The sequence below is a fragment of the Macaca mulatta genome, chromosome 12 (assembly GCF_049350105.2).
Source record: "Macaca mulatta isolate MMU2019108-1 chromosome 12, T2T-MMU8v2.0, whole genome shotgun sequence".
NCBI lineage: Eukaryota > Metazoa > Chordata > Mammalia > Primates > Cercopithecidae > Macaca > Macaca mulatta.
The window spans coordinates 131663236-131669486 of NC_133417.1; the positions used below are offsets into that span (position 1 = coordinate 131663236).

Below are 6251 nucleotides of genomic sequence, written 5' to 3' on the forward strand. Positions count from 1 at the left end.
AGAGGTTAGCAGATCTGGAGTCTTTGGTATCCGGACATGATTTATGTCACAAACAAAAGCAGTAAGCTTGGACCTCAATATAGAAGTGGAAGCTGGGAGAACTCGGAGCTTTGTAACTTCCCCAATAAATCACAATTACCAAAATGATAAATAGCTAGAATCTCAGAGTATTTAATAGCTTTTACCATTCATTGGCTTGTTGATCATTTGGTTCTTTTCCTCAAAAACTGGTGTTGGGTAGTTCAACCCCAACACATTAATGCTTAATTGTGAACCCTTGGAGACACCAGTTATAAAATTTAAAAGGAATTCGCTATTATAAACAAGACTTGAGCACTGGGGAAAATTCTCTTGCATGAATCTATCCTACATTTTAGGAGAGGAAAAAGACTCTAAGATAGCTTTAGATTAAAAAAAGAGATGTTTAAAAACTCAAAAAAGAACTTAAAAGAAAGAAAGAAAGGAACATTGCTGGTTTTCATTTTTCAATGAGAATGTCTCCAAAAGAGTAATTAAGTAAGTTATTGGTGTGTTAATACAAACAAAACAAAAAAAAAACTCAAAAGAACAGGCAAAACATTAGAGTTATCAATAAATCCAACAGAAAATGTTCTCACATAGACATAAATTTTTCGAAAATTTTAATATTTTCTTCTCATAGAATGACTGCAATAACATTTACATGGTGAAACTAGGCCTCATAAAATTTAGAAAATAGGCCTCATATAAAAAAAATTAACACCAGGTGGCTCTGGATAGGGTCCCACCCTGTCTCAATAAGGTCCCACCCTCATGGGGTCCCACCCTGCCAATTCCGGGGGTCCCACCCTGCCTCGAAGTTCCCGGAATCAGTAACTCCAAGAAAAAACCTCATAAGGTCCTGCTCTAACCAATTAGCATAAGACAACTTGCTCAGGCCATAGACAGACCCAATTACCACGCGCCTAAAGCTTTGTTTGAATTTCGCGCCCTAAGCTGTGTTTGAACTTGTATTTGCCTATATAAACAGCCTGTAACAAGCAGTCGGGGTCCCAGGGCCAACTTAGAACTTGGGACCCTAGCGCGCTAGTAATAAATAACTCTCTGCTGTGAATCTCGTGTCGGTGATCCTTCGCGGCGACCCCTGCCCAGGAAGGAATCGACAGTTCGGTTCCAACATTTGGTGCATTGGCCGGGAAGTGGGGTCGTCCGAGGACCCCCGACCCATCCAGCGGAGACCTATCTGGCCCGGGCCACGGACTGCTGACTGAACGGACCTACCAGGTACCTTCGTTTTGTTCTGTCTGTCTTGCCGGCTAACTCTGAACTCTGGAGAGTACTCCTTCTGAATTAAGTGGGGAAGGGGGACAGACGTGTCCCGCACCTTCTCACTTTTCGCCCTGGGGGACGCCCTGGCGGTAGTCTGGGAGAAGGCTAATGACTCGGTCAGCCTCCTCAAATCTGTAGGCAGGCCGCCCCTGCCGTCTGAATATTTTGTAATCTTGTGGCGCTACTCTCTGGCCGCGCGGCTTCTCCTTACTTGTCTGGTCTTTGTTTTTGTTACTTTTGTTTTGTCCTTGTTTGTTATACGTGGACGAAATAAGACAGACGTTGACGACTCCTTTGTCTCTGACCCTGACTCACTTCCCTGACGTTCGGGCTCGAGCCCACAACCTCTCCATAGAATTCCGTAAGGGACGATGGCGAAAATTCTGCTCGTCCAAGTGGCCTACCCTCCATGTTGGGTGGCCCCGGGACGAAACATTTAACCTCCCAATTATCTTACAGGTTAAAGCAACAGTGATGGATCCTGGGCCACACGGACACCCAGACCAGGTGGCCTACATAATTACTTGGGAGGATCTGGTCCGAAACCCTCCCTCTTGGGTGAAACCCTTCCTCCATTCCCCTTCCCCATCCCAATCTACCCTCCTTGCCTTAGAAGCCCCAAAGAATCGGAATCCGGACCCGCATAAGCCAGTCCTCCCAGATAAACCCCAGAGGGACCTCCTCCTTCTCGAACCCCTGCCTCCTCCACCTCAAAACCCCCTTCGGGGACCTCCACCTTACGCTTCACCCTTGCCCCCTGTCTTGTCCCCAGCTCTTTCCTCTACCGCCTCGACCCCTACCCTTTCTCCAACTTCTCCCTCGGCCCCTCCCTCCACCCCGTCTCCTCCTCCAGCCCCGCCCAAACTCACCCCTCGGACGCCGCCGCCGACACCTCCTCGTCTCCGCTTGCGGCGGACTGAGGACCCAGAAGGCCCTTCCACTTAGCAATCCTCCCTTTTTCCCCTCCGTACTGTCAGTCACACAGTCCAGTACTGGCCCTTCTCTGCCTCTGACCTCTATAACTGGAAGACCCATAACTCTTCCTTTTCCCAAGACTCTCAGGCCCTAACCTCGTTAATAGAATCCATTCTCCTCACCCACCAGCCCACCTAGGATAATTGCCAGCAACTCCTGCAGGTCCTCTTAACCACTGAAAAAGGCAGCAAGTCCTCTTGGAGGCCCGGAAAAATGTGCCAGGACCAGGAGGCCTCCCAACCCAACTTCCCAATAAAATAGACGAGGGATTTCCCCTCACCCGCCCGGACTAGGACTATGAAACGGCACCAGGTAGGGAGAGTCTCCAAATCTATCGCCAGGCTCTGTTGGCGGGTCTCAAAGGGGCAGGAAAACGCCCCACAAATTTGGCCAAGATAAGAAAGAAACCCCTAAGGAAAGGGAAGCCAGGTTAGCGAAGGAACAGATAGAGCGAGAGGATTGTAAAAACCGAGTAAAGGATAAGCATTTAACAAAAATCCTGGCAGCAGTTGTGAGAAAGAAAGGACCAGGGAGAGAGGGAAAGAAGCGGAGATGGCCAAAAGTGGAAAAAGACCAGTGTGCCTACTGCAAAGAACAGGGGACTCGCGGAGGCGTTAAGGACAAAAGAGGGCGCGGCCAACTCCCGGAGGAACGGCAGGCCGAGAGCGCGGCGCCCGGGCCTGGCGCCAAGCCTGAGCCCGCCAGACAGGAGGCGGCCCCGCCGCAGGCTCGGCTCCGGCCCCAGCCACGCCAGCATGGCCGGCCGGACCGTACAGGCCGAGACCCGGAGCCGGGCCGAAGATAACATCAAGAAGGTAATGGCGACCATCAAGAAGGTCCAAAAATGGAAGAAGCAATAAGTGACTGTAGGCGACACTTCCCTTCGTATCTTCAAGTAAGTGCCAGTGGTGGACCCCCAGGAGGAGGAACGAAGGCGGGCAGGTGGCGGGGCAAAGAGATCCCGTGGCCGGGAACGTCGGGGCAGGGGCGCCAGTCCCCGAGGGGATGGCCCTTTCATCCTGCTGGATCTCAATGATGAGAACAGCAACCAGAGTTTCCATTCGGAAAGTTCCCTGCAAAAAGGCACAGAGCCCAGTCCTGAGGGCAGCCCCCAGCCCAGCCGCCCTGTGTCACCTGCCGGACCCCCAGAAGGGGTCCCTAAAGAGGCTCAGCCCCCACGGCTGGGCCAAGAAAAAAAATCCCGGGGGCATAACTGCTGGCAGCACTGACGAACCCCCAATGCTGACCAAGGAGGCCCTGGCAATGATCCAGCAGATGCATGCCTGGACACACTTAAATAATTGAAAGCTAAAATTACTGATTAAAAAACTGACTTTCTAATCCCAAAGACAAGTACCCTCGTAGAACAAGTGACATCTGCCTGTAAGGTCTGTCAGCAGGTAAACGCTGGGGCTACCCGAGTGCCAGAAAGGAAACGAACTCGTGATAACCGCCCAGGAGTCTATTGGGAAATAGACTTCACTGAAGTAAAACCTCACTATGCTGGATATAAGTACTTACTGGTGTTTGTAGATACCTTTTCAGGATGGGTAGAAGCCTATCCCACCCGGCAAGAAACGGCACACATAGTAGCCAAGAAAATTTTGAAAAAAATCTTTCCTAGATTCGGACTTCCCAAGGTAATTGGGTCAGATAACGGGCCAGCCTTCGTTTCTCAGGTAAGTCAGGGGCTCGCCAGGATATTGGGGATTAATTGGAAATTACATTGTGCCTATAGACCCCAGAGCTCAGGACAGGTAAAAAAAATAAATAAAACAATAAAAGAGACCCTTATTAAATTGACCTTAGAGACTGGTTTAAAAGATTGGAGACGCCTCCTATCCTTAGCTCTGTTAAGGGCCTGGAATACACCTAACCGTTTTGGGCTCACTCCATATAAAATCCTCTACGGAGGACCTCCCCCTTTGTCAACCTTGCTTAATTCCTTCTCCCCCTCCGATCCTAAGACTGACCTACAGGCCCGGCTAAAAGGACTCCAAGCAGTACAGGCCCAAATCTGGGCCCCCTTGGAAGAACTGTACAAACCCAGACATCCACAGACCAGTCACCCCTTCCAGGTGGGAAACTCTGTCTACGTTAGACGGCATCGCACTCAAGGACTAGAGCCTCGGTGGAAAGAACCCTACATTGTTCTCCTGACCAGTCACCCCTTCCAGCCATAAAGGTTGACGGAATCTCCACTTAGATCCACGCATCCCACGCCAAGGCTGCTCCAGAGACGTCCGGATCAACACCACTTAAGACGTGAAAACTCCAACGCTCCGCGGACCCGCTCAAGATAAGACTCTCTCGTATCTAACTCCTTACTTATTGTTTACCCTTCTTCCCTGCGCCGTCTCTAGTGTAGTTTTTGACACTAACCCCCACCGGCCATTTAGCCTGACCTGACAGATAATTAATTTTAATAATCAAGAGGTCTTAAATAAGACCTCCGAAAATGCTCCTATAAAGACTTGGTTTCCAGACCTCTATTTCAACCTAAAAAATAACAGATAGATAACAACAAAATTAATATAAAGTCTCTATTTATACCAGCACAACCCGCCTAAAATTCCCCTCCAAATCAGACTATTAGTCAATCCAGACACTGCCCCTGTTGCAGTAAGGCCAGACCAGGTTTTATTAGAAGCTAAGAAGCCCCCGGTTTCCATATCGGAGAAGCCCCAACTAAAAACTCCTCAAAGCACTTCCCCGCCCTTAATCTCCCTCACCCTCGCCGACATGTTAAAAATTAAGGTAGCGGCTGGAGTTAAGACCAGGACAGCAGCCCTAGTGCATAGTAACCATCATCTGCAACAACTTAAAGTAGCCATAGATAAAAACCTTAAAGCCATAGAACAATCTATCACAAAACTTGAAAAGTCCTTGACTTCTCTGTCTGAAATTATATTACAAAACCGACAAGGACTAGAAATTGTCTTTCTAAAAAAGGGCGGGCTCTGTACAGCCCTAAAAGAGCAATATTGTTTTTATGCAGATCATTCAAAAATAGTTAAAGATTCTATGGCAAAACTAAAAGAAAAAAAAATCTCAACAAAGTTAGTTTAAAAATTAGTACAACCAATCCCCTTGGCTTAGCACTCTAATCTCCACCATCTTAAGACCCCTCATCCTGCTCACGCTCATCCTGACTTTCAGGCCATGCATACTCAACCACTTACTCACCCTTATTAAAAATAGATTACATGCTATGGTTCTGACCCAACTATACCAGACCCTCAGGACTAAAAAAGAGGCTCAAGATTGAGCCTCTGACACAAAAAGAGGAGGGAATGAAACTAGGCCTCATAAAATTTAGAAAATAGGCCTCATATAAAAAAAATTAACACCAGGTGGCTCTGGATAGGGTCCCACCCTGTCTCAATAAGGTCCCACCCTCATGGGGTCCCACCCTGCCAATTCCGGGGGTCCCACCCTGCCTCGAAGTTCCCGGAATCAGTAACTCCAAGAAAAAACCTCATAAGGTCCTGCTCTAACCAATTAGCATAAGACAACTTGCTCAGGCCATAGACAGACCCAATTACCACGCGCCTAAAGCTTTGTTTGAATTTCGCGCCCTAAGCTGTGTTTGAACTTGTATTTGCCTATATAAACAGCCTGTAACAAGCAGTCGGGGTCCCAGGGCCAACTTAGAACTTGGGACCCTAGCGCGCTAGTAATAAATAACTCTCTGCTGTGAATCTCGTGTCGGTGATCCTTCGCGGCGACCCCTGCCCAGGAAGGAATCGACAGTTCGGTTCCAACAATGGTTTCTTCTAGTATCATTATGAAGCAGCATTGGTATCCCCATTTCTGAGATGGTAACAACTGAGACATTAAGGTTATTGAGGACAAAAATAAAATGAGAAAATGCCGGAATCAGAATTAAATATCTTTGTTTTTAACATTTTCTTTATATCTACTTAACTAACGCTATTTCTTTTACACTGCTAAAATATATTGGTTGA

General features: G+C 48.0%; 1 long non-coding RNA gene across 1 annotated transcript; it reads left to right on the forward strand.

The window, feature by feature from the left end:
* Positions 1 to 2910: 2910 nt before the first annotated feature.
* LOC144333332 (uncharacterized) lies at positions 2911 to 5984 on the forward strand. Its single transcript, XR_013401911.1, has 2 exons — positions 2911 to 3178; positions 4251 to 5984. It is a non-coding gene; the product is annotated as an uncharacterized LOC144333332 (long non-coding RNA).
* The last annotated feature ends 267 nt before the right edge of the window (positions 5985 to 6251 follow it).